General features: G+C 38.3%; 1 long non-coding RNA gene across 2 annotated transcripts; it reads right to left on the reverse strand.

Moving 5' to 3' along the window:
- Positions 1-380: 380 nt before the first annotated feature.
- On the reverse strand, positions 381-12,173 carry LOC147357094 (uncharacterized). Of its 2 annotated transcripts, none has more exons than XR_015143766.1 (4): positions 12,007-12,173; positions 7,038-7,143; positions 1,954-2,036; positions 381-898 (listed from the first exon to the last, which is right to left on the reverse strand). It is a non-coding gene; the product is annotated as an uncharacterized LOC147357094 (long non-coding RNA). The 2 variants fall into 2 exon arrangements; XR_015143765.1 differs by having other exon boundaries at positions 7,004-7,143.
- Between the last annotated feature and the right edge of the window lie 11 nt (positions 12,174-12,184).

Consider the following 12,184-nt stretch of genomic DNA (forward strand, 5'->3'; position numbering starts at 1 on the left):
CTATATGGGTTGCAAGGACGTGAGCACAGAGTAGTTCCCGAGGGGCCCTTTGCTATGGCATCAGGAAAGCCCCCCAGGGCAGGAAGGAAGAGATGTGCTTGGCTCCAGGAGAGGCCAGTAGGTAAGACTGCTCAGAATATTACCTCTCAAGAGGGTTCAGAGGAGAGTTTTGAGTGGCATATAAGCAGCATCTAAACCAGATGCGTTTCTTTAACCTATCTTTAAAACCCATTTTTACCATTAGTTGTAAAACTACAACATGGCTTTAGCAGTCTTTAGGGAAGAAGTGTCAAAACTTCTGTGTTAGCTAGACTTACTGTGGTTATTTCACAATATAAAAAAATATCAAATCATTATATTGTATACCTTAAACTAATAAATTATTATATATCAATTATATCTCAATTTTTTAATTCTATAAGATGATCTCCCCATTCTACCATGGAATGGAGTATTTTAAGACTATGCATTCCTAAACATGGTCTCTAATACAATTCGTTATTAAGAGGTACCAGGGCCCCTCAGAGCAATGACTGGTTACAGGGCCAGGGCAGGGTAGGGAGGAAATGAATCTGAAACAACTTTTTATGACAGGAGGCAAGAAATTGTTCCCCAGAAATGATGGAGGCATATTACAAGGTCACAGAAATCAGATTCAAACACCTTCTACTAACCAAATGTAGGGTAATTGGGGCACCAAAATAAACACAATGATGGATTTTAAACCACTAAAAACAATAATTGAGACTATACCAATACTAGATAGATAGATCTCAGGTGCTCTTGCCAGTGATTCAGTCACGTCCAGCTCTTTGTGGTCCTGTGGACTGTAGCCTGCCAGGCTCCTTTGTTTAAGGGATTTTCCAGGAAAGAATGCTGGAGTGGGTTGCCATTTCCTCTAGATAGATAGAAGATAGAGGATTTGTAGTAGTTTTTTAACATCTGGAAAGGTTAGTCCCCACCTACAACATTTTTATGATATAGTTTTCTTATTGAAGGATGTAATATTCTTTCCTATTTAGATCTCCTTTTGATAATTTAAGTAGTGTTTTCTCATATAGATCTTATACATTTCTCAAGTTTATTCCTAGTTTTTTTTTTTTTTTTACCTTTTTCTTATATAATGTAATCTTGTATTTTCTAACTGGTTGATGTTTGCTATTGATTTCTGTATATTAACTTTGTATCCAGAGTACCTGCTGAATTCTTACAATATTAATAGTTCTGTGATAGTTTGGCTATTGAATATTTCAAGTTTGTCAGCAATACATACTATGTCTACAAATAATTATAATTTTGTCTCCTTTTCAAATCTTTATACCTCTAATCTCTTTCTCTTATTTATTTGTCTTGACTAGTTCCTGCAAAAATGATATTAAATAATACCGGTGAAAGTAGACATCCTTCTCTTATTCTCTGACTTTAATGCTAAAGTTTCTATTTTTTATTATTAAACATAATTCTGACTTTAGTATTGGAAAATATACTTTATAATTTTTTTCACATTTTTATCACAAAAGGATTGAGAAAAATCAGTCTTTCATGACAGTGTGAGACACTACATTGACCAGCTCCCCAGTGAAACTGGTAACATTTTTTTTTTAATTTAAGCCTCTATAAATGGTCCTAAAAGGGAAAACAGCAAATTAAGAAATATCTATTCAAGAAGTAGCTATTAAAAGAATATAGATATAAGATATAAAAAAAAAAAAAGAGGTAAATTTTCATGACCTAGAATTTGGCAAAATATTCTTAGATATGACACCAAATGCACTATAAAAGAACAATAAAAGAAGAAAATAGGTACATTGAATTCATCACAATTTAAAACTTCTGTGCTTCAAAAGATACAGTCAAGAAAGTAAAAATACAACCCACAGAACGGGATAAAATATTTGCAAATCATACATCTGATAGCAGCGACTTGTATCTAGAACATTAAAAAACACTTACAGCTCAAAACATTCTAATAGACATTTCTCCAGGGAAGATTTACAAATGGCCAATAAGCACGTGTCAACATCATCATTTGTCACCTGGGAAATGCAAATCAAACCCACAATGAATTATCCATATTATACATTCTTAATATTCTTTTCCATTATGCTTTATCACAAGATACTGACTATAGTTCCCTGTGCTATACATTAGGATCTTATTGTTTATACATGTATAACTAAGTCACTTCACTGAACAGCAGAGATTGGCACAACATTGTAAATCAACTATTCTTTAATATACACGAAGGTTTATACTAACATTATTCATAATAGTCAAACAGTGAAAATCCAAATGTCCACCAATATATGAAAAGATTAATAAATGAAATGTGGTATACTCATATAATGTAACATTATTTGGACAGAAAAAGGAATGAAGTACTAATACAGGTGAACCTTGAAAAATATGTTGAATGAAAGAAACCAGACACAAAAGATCACATATTATATTGTTCCATTTACATGAGATGTCCAGAGTAGGCATGTATATAGAGATAGAAAGTAGATTAGTGATTGCTTAGGTCTAGGGAGAAATATCAATCACCTCAGATATGCAGATGACACCACCCTTATGGCAGAAAGTGAAGAGGAACTAAAAAGCCTCTTGATGAAAGTGAAAGTGGAGAGTGAAAAAGTTGGCTTAAAGCTCAACATTCAGAAAATGAAGATCATGGCATCTGGTCCCATCACTTCATGGGAAATAGATGGGAAACAGTGGAAACAGTGTCAGACTTTATTTTTCTGGGCTCCAAAATCACTGCAGATGGTGACTGCAACCATGAAATTAAAAGATGCTTACTCCTTGGAAGGAAAGTTATGACCAACCTAGATAGCATATTCAAAAGCAGAGACATTACTTTGCCAACAAAGGTCCATGTAGTCAAGGCTATGGTTTTTCCAGTGGTCATGTATGCATGTGAGAGTTGGACTGTGAAGAAAGTTGAGCGCCGAAGAATTGATGCTTTTGAACTGTGGTGTTGGAGAAGACTCTTGAGAGTCCCTTGGACTGCAAGGAGATGCAACCAGTCCATTCTGAAGGAGATCAGCCCTGGGATTTCTTTGGAAGGAATGATGCTAAAGCTGAAACTCCAGTACTTTGGCCACCTCATGTGAAGAGTTGACTCATTGGAAAAGACTCTGATGCTGGGAGGGATTGGGGGCAGGAGGAGAAGGGGACGGACGACAGAGGATGAGACGGCTGGATGGCATCACTGACTCAATGAACGTGAGTCTGAGTGAACTCCGGGAGTTGGTGATGGACAGGAAGGCCTGGCGTGCTGTGAGAGCATTTGAACTGAACTGAACTGAGGAAGAAAGGTGAATGGAATTAAGGGATGATGGTTAAAAGGTACAAGGTTTCTTTAAGGGGTGATGAAAATATTCTAAAATTGACTGTGGTGATGGTTGCACAATTCTGTGAACATATTGAATTGTATACTTAAAAAAAAAAGAAATTTGACATCTAGACACCTTGTAATGAAACTTAAGAACACTAAAAACAAAGAGAAGTCCTTAAAAGGAGCCAGAGAGAACAGTTCACTACAAAACATCAATAATTACATTATCAGCCAACTTCTCAACAGAAAAAAATGGAAGCCAGAAAACAGTAAATTAATGTCTTCAAAGTGCTAAAACAACCATCAACTTAAAATTGTATACTCAAGAAAATTATCTTGCAAGAATGAGTATAAAATAAAGATATTTTCAAATAGACAACAATTGAGAGAGTTGACTGTCATGACTTTCAGTAAAGTAGCTTCAAAAGAATGAATTTTGGGAAGAATAAAAATTATTCCAGAAGTAAGGTTTGAGATTCAAGAAGAAAGATTAAACAAGAAAACTGGTAAACATATTGGTAAATATAAAGAAATGTCTATATAATAATAATCGCAATAACTATACTATTTTTTAAAATAAATTTGAAAATTAAAATAACAAACTACAAGAGCATATAAAGAGAAGGCAACCAGAGTTAAAGTGTTCAAATGTCTTCTTATTTTTCAAAGGAAAAGAACTATAGTATTAAATTCAAATTTATTAAGTATGAATATAAAATTTCAATAGTAAATCATAAGATAGCAAAGAATATAATTTCCAAACCAGTGAGGCAGAGGAGAATAGGATAATAAAAAAATGCACATGATGAAAATGTAATAAGCTGTTTAAAAAGCCAGTACCTGGGGGGAAAGAAGCATAGAAAATGTAGTGCTAATAGAACGAAGATAGAAATAAGCCCAAATACACAAGAAATCACCAAAAATATAACTAATCTCACTAGTAAAAGAAATTGTCTGATTAGATTGAAAATTAAATTCAGAGACCCTGTAAAACATAGGGTCACAAAAAATGGAAGAAAACATATACAAGACAAATATTCACCAAAAGAATGAGGTAGCTATATTAATTGCAAAAAATTGGCTTTAAGACCAGGAGGCCATTGAAGCATAAAGAAGGCCACTATGTCATGATAAAATTTTCAACAGTTCTAAATTTGAATGAACCCAATAGAAGTCTCAAAGTAAGTAGAGCAAAATCGACACTTTAAAAACTGGAAAAAATGGCAAATCCAGCAACATAATGGAAGATTTCAATATACTGTTGGGAACTCACACAGATTTTTTCAAAGTTAGGTAGGAAAGAGTTAAGTAATAAAATAAACAATCTTGAGGAAGTGAATATACACAGAATTATGCACACAACAACTAAAATGCACACTTCTTAAGTACACATGAAATATTTACAAAAAGTGTTCATATACTAGGCCCCACAGCAATGCTCAACAAATTTCAAACAGAGGTATCAGTCCACATTTTGTGACACTGCATTGTAGTTAAAAATCAGTTACAAAAAGGGAATAAAATGGTATGCATTTTTAAAAATTTTAAAAACACTTCTGAAAAACTCACAAAGAAGAAATTATATGGAAGCTTTAAAACACTTAGACCTAAACAATAATGAAAATATCAAAACCCCTGGTACACAGGGAAGAGTGCATCAAAATAAATTTGTAGCTCTAAATGCTTTTATCAAAAAAGAAAAAAAGACAAAAATTAATGAACCAAATATTCAACTATGGCAGTTGGAAAACAAGCAAATGTAAAGAAAACAAAAGACAGGAGACAGTAAGAACTGCTAACATCCATTCAACAATTACTATATGCCATGTGATCTTCTAAGTCCTTCATGTACATAAACTAATTTAATCTTCCTAACAACTCTAAGAGGTACATACTGTTAGTATCTCCATTTTACAGATGAGGAAACTGAAGCTCAGAAAGGTTAAGTGAATTTCCCAAGATCATTCAGCACAACTCAGTGAATGTGGAAGGCCTAGGAATTTAGCTCAGACAATCTGGCTCCAGAGTTTAAACTCTTAGCTAATATAAAGTTGAAAACTTAAGTGATGAATAAATTGCTAGTAAATATAATGTACCAAAAATGGAATCAAGAAAACAGTAGAAAGCTGAAAAGTCCTGTAACTATTAAGTGAAATCATCAGTTTAAAATCTTCCCACAGAGACAACATCAGGTCCAAATTATTCTATTTTTTAGAATTATGAGAAAATATCTTAGATATTTGATCCTACTTTATATACACTCTTCCAGAAAATACAAAAAACAAACAAACAAAACAAGTGGGAGGAAAGTCAAGCCTAGATTTCCCTTTCTTTTCCCTCCCCTCCCCTTCTTCTTCTCCTCCTTCTTCTCTCTCCACCACCTCCACCCACAACCAACTCTCTCCCTCTCTCTCTCTACCTCCTTCCCTCCCCATAAAAGCAGATCCTCATGGTCCAGCGTGCCTGCTAGAGCTGCCAGCCATCACATGTGAAACTGGAGAAAGTGATTTAAGCAGAGAGTATCTACTTATCCTTCATTCTCCAAATTTAGTCACATGGCAAACCTAGCTACAAGGGTGGGTCTGGGAAATTTGTTTTTTTATCTGGGTGTCAATGTGTTGAGTTCATCGGGGTTCTTATTACTTAGAAAGAAGGAGAAACGATTACAGGGGCAGCTAGAAATCACTACAATATTCTCTAACTAGATTTCTACTATACACTTGATACCAAATCCAAAAAAGAAAAATTACAGACCAATCACACTTAAAAAGAGAATTGCAAAAACCCTAAAAGAAGACCCAGCAATGGGTTTACCTAAGTTGAGTTTATCCTAGGAATGTCAGGGTGATTTACATTTTTTCAACTTATTGATAGAATTCATTACATTAACAGGCTAAAGGAGAAACATGCTCCACCAGATGTTGAGATATATTTTAAAGTTATAGTAATTAAGACAGTCATATTAGCATAGGAATAAACAAAGCCAATGCAACAATATAGAAAGCCCAGTAATGGGCTCATTCAACTGAAAACTTAGTAAATAGGAAAGTTGTCCTTGTAGATCACTGAGGAAAGGATAGAGTGTTTCATGAACAGTCCTGGGAAAACTGCTATCTAGTTGGAGAAAAATACAATTAGACCTGACCTCACACCATTTATAGAAAAGCAATTTCAGATGGATTAAGATCTTTGATGTAAAAGGCAAAAGTTTAAAATGATAGCATATCAAAATATATTTATAACCTTAAATAGGAAATGACATTAAACAAGAAAACAAAAGATTGATAAATTCACCTACATTAAAATTAGACTTCAGTTCATCAAAAGAACATAAAGAAAGTGAAAATATAAGACACAAATGAACATAAATATGTGCAACATAAATATAACCAACAGAATATTACTATCCACAATATTTAGATACTCTAAAGAGTCAATAAGAAGGAAAACAACTCAAAGCAAAAATGGGCAAAAGAAGTAAACAGCCATTTTGTTGGGAAAACACAAATAGCAAATAAACATATGAACAGATACTTAAACTCCTTAATAAACTGGGAAGTACAAATTAACACCACAATGAGATATCATTTTCCAGCCACAAAATAAGCCAAATTATTCATCTGAAGTGTCTAGTGCTGGCGAGAAAGTGAAGCAACAGGAACTTACATGCTATGCACAGCCCAATGATGGGAATACAAACCGATTCAGTAGCCTTGGAAAATGATTCAGAATTTCAAGTTGAATACTCTCATACAGAACAACCCAGCTTTTCCACTCTGGGATATACACCAGAGAATCTCTCTCACCTGTAGCCCAAGAGACAAGTACAATGTATGTTTATATGTTCACAGAATGCAATATCATGCGTAGTGGAATGTGAATAGACCACAGCTAGATATAACAGTATAAATAAATGCCACAAACAAAATTTTGAGTGAAAAAACTTTTCATAGGACTTTGGATTGCATGCTCTCATTTTTATGAAAGCAAGCAAAACCAAACTCTCCTCTCATACAAATACATACATGTCAGGGCTCACACATATGTGGTAGAACTATTTAAAGCACACACATAGACACACACGATTTCAGATAGTGGTTACTTGGGCAGGAATTGAGGGATAGAGGCAATGGGTCACATACACATCTTCAGTGTTATTGACCATTGTGGGGAGGTCACAGTTGTTTGCATTATTATTTGCTTTACATAGTCATTGCATATACTCATTAACTTTTAAATATTACATGATAAGAGAATTTAAAGAATATTTAAGGACAGGGTAATATTCGTGATAATGCCAAAAGAAAGAAGCAGAATATAGAACTCTGCGTATAGTATGCATCTGTTTCATTTTAAACATACTTCATGTGTGAATATTTGTGAACGTAGGAAAAAACTGGGCAACATCAAAATATTATGAGTGAATATCTTTGGATATTGGGATGGCACCTGATTTTTTTTTTCTTTCTCTTTCCTGTGTTTTCCAAATAGTTCACAGGAGCATAAATGTATATTAAGTTGACAATTAAAATTTTTAAGTTTGGGGGGAGTTCCCTGATGGCCTGGTGGTTAGGATTCCGAGCTTTCATTGCCATGGCCCAGGGTTCAATCCTTGGTTGGGGACCTGAGTTCCTACAAGCCCAGCAGCTTGGTCAAAAAAAAAAAAAAAAAAATTGAGTTGGTAAGAATTAAACTACTTTTAATAAAAATTCTGTCAATGTCCCATTTTAAAAAATCATTTCAACTCTATTTTTTTTTCACATTCAGAAATCTCATCTAATTTGTGGTGCAAAAAATAGACATATCCATTAGGACCTTGTACTTCCACAGAGTAGTTTTGCTTGAGGGATGACAGGGGAGGTGATAATGGCCCCATGGTGAAAGGACAGATGCTAACATGGCATGACGGGAGCGCCGCTGGGACTATGACCCAGATTGGGGCACAGGTATACCTACAGCTCTGCTGCACCCCTGCCCCAACCCTCTGCCTAACTTCAGGGCAGACTCTGGCCAACAAGCAACTTCAGTTCAGTTCAGTCGCTCACTTGTGTCCGACTCTTTGCAACCCCATGGACTGCAGCATGCCAGGCCTCCCTGTCCATCACCAACTCCCAGAGTTTACCCAAACTCATGTCCATTGAGTAAGTGATGCCATCCAACCATCTCATCCTCTGTTGTCCCCTTCTTCTGCCTTCAATCTTTCCCAGCATCGGGGTCTTTTCAAATGAGTCATTTCTTCTCATCAGGTGGCCAAAGTATTGGAGCTTCAGCATGAGTCCTTCCAATGAATATTCTGGACTGATTTCCTTTAGGATTGACTGGTTGGATCTCCTTGCAGTCCAAGGGGTCAAGAGTCTTCTCCAACATCACAGTTCAAAAGCATTACTTCTTCAGTGCTCAGCTTTCTTTATAGTCCAACTCTCACATCTATACATGACTACTGAAAAAAAAACCATAGCTTTGACTAGATATACCTTTGTTGGCAAATTAATTTCTCTTCTTTTTAATATGCTGTCTAGGTTGGTCATAGCTCTTCTTCCAAGGAGCAAGCGTCTCTTGATTTCATGACTGCAGTCACTACCTGCAGTGATTTTGGAGCCCGAAAAAATAAAGTCTGCCACTGTTTCTACTGTTTCCCCATCTATTTCCCATGAAGTGATGGGACCAGATGCCATGATCTTCGTTTTCTGAATGTTGAGCTTTAAGCCAGCTTTTTCACTCTCCTCTTTCACTTTCATCAAGAGTCTCTTTAGTTCTTCACTTTCTGCCAAAAGGGTGGTGTCATCTGCATATCTGAGGTTATTGATATTTCTCCCAGCAATCTTGATTCCAGCTTGTGCTTCTTCCAGTCCAGCGTTTCTCATGATGTACTCTGCATAGAAGTTAAATAAGTAGGGTGACAATATACAGCCTTGATGTACTCCTTTTCCTATTTGGAACCAGTCTGTTGTTCCATGTCCAGTTCTAACTGTTGCTTCCTGACCTGCATACAAATTTCTCAAGAGGCAGGTCAGGTGGTCTGGTATTCCCATCTCTTGAAGAATTTTCCACAGTTTGTGGTGATCCACACAGTCAAAGGCTTTAGCATAGTCAATAAAGCAGAAATAGATGTTTTTCTGGAACTCTCTTCCTTTTTCCATGATCCTGCGGATGTTGACAATTTGATCTCTGGTTCCTCTGCCTTTTCTAAAACCAGCTTGAACATCTGGAAGTTCATGGTCCATTGTTGAAGCCTGGCTTGGAGAATTTTGAGATTACTTTGCTAGTATGTGAGATGAGTGCAATTGTGCGGTACTTTGAGCATTCTTTGGCATTGCCTTTCTTAGGGATTGGAGTGAAAACTGACCTTTTCCAGTCCTGTGGCCACTGCTGTGTTTTCCAAATTTGCTGGCATATTGAGTGCAGCACTTTCAAAGCATCATCTTTTAGGCTTTGAAATAGCTCCATTGGAATTCCATCACCTCCACTAGCTTTGTTTGTAGTGATGCTTCTAGTTCTTTTTGGTGAGAAATGGCAACACAAGTCTGTGGCACGAGTATAGTATGTGGCGAAGGTCCACTTTACAGACCACGGGCAGCCGGAGCTGGGGAGGCTGGGGAGAGAGCCTCCCCTCTCCCCAGGTCAACCTTGTGGGAACCTGGAGGGAGGCAGTACAGAGCTGGGAGCAGTGGGCCAAGGTAGCCAGAAAGCCACACATCTAGGGTCTGTGCTGATCTGGGCAGTGGTGTTCAGAAGATTAGCTGGAACTTCCTCACTTGTGTTTTGTCATCATCTTCAGAGTAGCACAGACTTGGGTCTTGATGTGCTTGAGCCTTAAGAATGGAGGGGTGGGGGACCCTACAAACAGGACCACATACCCTACCGGGAGTGTGGACAGAGGGCCAGCGCCATTAGCTGCCCATAGCACAAAGGGCAGGTTCGGGGCAGGAGGCGGAATGCATTCCCTGGCCCCATCCCAGCAGGGAGACGGGAGGACTATGGTTCCCCTTGAGCCCACTCCCAGCAGCAGGCAAGACAGGGAAGGGGTGACAAGGGACCTCCTAGAGCAGCTGAGTCTCCCCAGCCCACCAGCCAGGGCCTGGCCCTACTGCCAAACTTAAGTGTGGCCATGTTAGACCATCCAGACTCAAGCCTGCTGCCAGCTGACAATGGTCACAGTGTGATCTCAGGCCAGACTGGCAGAACTGCCCCCAGCTGAGCCCAGCCCAAATGAGTGACCCACAGATCATGAGACACAAAGTTGTTTAAGCCTCTAAGATCTGGGTATCTTGTTCTGACATGCATGGTTGGTTCCCTGAAATCAGAGCCAGGGGCAAATATTTCACAGGAGAGACACAATCCCAAAGGGTAGTGAGTGTGGGTGGAGGCTGGGCCCTGGTTCACCAGGAGTCACACAGTTGGCCCTGCAGCAGATGTGACCACACCCCCAGGACAGCTGAGGAAAGAGGAAAGAGGGGAAATGACCACTTTCCATCTAGTCTCCCTCTTCCCATTAGCCAAGTTTTGCCCCTTGGGGAGTGAGCTTCCACACCGTCAAAGGGCATCCCAGCCCCTTGGACAGCCATTCAGAAACCCAGGGGCCCTTCAGTCCACCCACAGCCAGAAGTGGCAGAAGAAGCAGCTGAAGGAGACTGCACTCTCCCCAAGCGCCAGGCGGGCGGCTAGAGGGTCTAAGCTGGACCCCAGGTCAATTCCGTCTTTAATATTCTAGGGATTAAGCTGCGTAGTGAATACAGAAATGTTCATTTTATTATATTTACATCTTTCTACATGTGTGAAGTTTTCATAATATTGTTTCAAAATTCTATTGAAAAGCAAGTATATGATTGCAGAGTTTTTTTTATTTTGGTTTTTCAAGTAGGATAAGTTAAAGAGTTGGAGCAAAATACTTCCTTTCTGAGCTTTTGCAAACACCAGGAGTGTGAATTTGCAAGTTTGGTCATGACTAGTTACTGACCATGAGTTTTTTTTAGAGAATTGTAAAATGTGAAAGTGATATCATATTAAATTGCATCAAGGGATCTGAAAGGAAAAGTTTTTTTGGTTCCAAGAAATCTAATTTTAAGTGTATTTTACAAGACTTTTTTTTTCCAGAATGACCCTCTACTCTGAAAGCTATCACATTTCAGTTTGTTGGACACACTGAAGTTAGTAATACATGAAAGTGAAAGTTTAGTCGCTCAGTCGTGTCCGACTCTTTGTGACCCCATGGACTGTAGCCCACCAGGCTCCTCCGTCCATGGGATTTTCCAGGCAAGAGTACTGGAGTGGGGTGCCATTTCCTCCTCCAGAGGATCTTCCCGACCCAGGGACCGAACCCGGGTCTCCCACATTGTAGGCTAGATGCTTTACCGCCCGAGCCACCAGGGAAGTCTAATAACACATAATCTTTCTAAAAATCCTTCAGTCTTAATGCATTTGCCTAGAATTGCAAAAATGGAATTTAACATTGATATCAAAAACACTTCCAATGAATTCCTAAGCAGAAGCAATCCTTCTGTTCCAAAATACTTTAGAATAATGTCCATGGACAGAACAATATTGTCCTGATTCAAATGAAACCGAGCCGAGTGTTGGAGAGCTCCCTCAAGGTACCTAGGAGAATGGTCAAACCCTAAGCTTCAGAGGAAGCGAGATCAAGGTCTGATAAGCTTGGTTCATTTACTTACCTCTTCCCCCTTTTATCTGATTTGTTGTCACGAAGAAAGGGATTGACTAGCATCTCAAAGCAGAGGGTGAGACGCACGCAAGACCTGCTGGGTAACTAACCTGGTGCCCCACTACACCTCAGCTCCACCGCGACCCGCTACCCGCTGGAGGCCACAACCCCCGAAAGGCCTTGCGGGC

Source organism: Bos grunniens, chromosome 16, assembly GCF_055505025.1.
Source record: "Bos grunniens cultivar Pamir isolate PY7600 chromosome 16, Bosgru_T2T1.0, whole genome shotgun sequence".
Classification (NCBI taxonomy): Eukaryota; Metazoa; Chordata; class Mammalia; order Artiodactyla; family Bovidae; genus Bos; species Bos grunniens.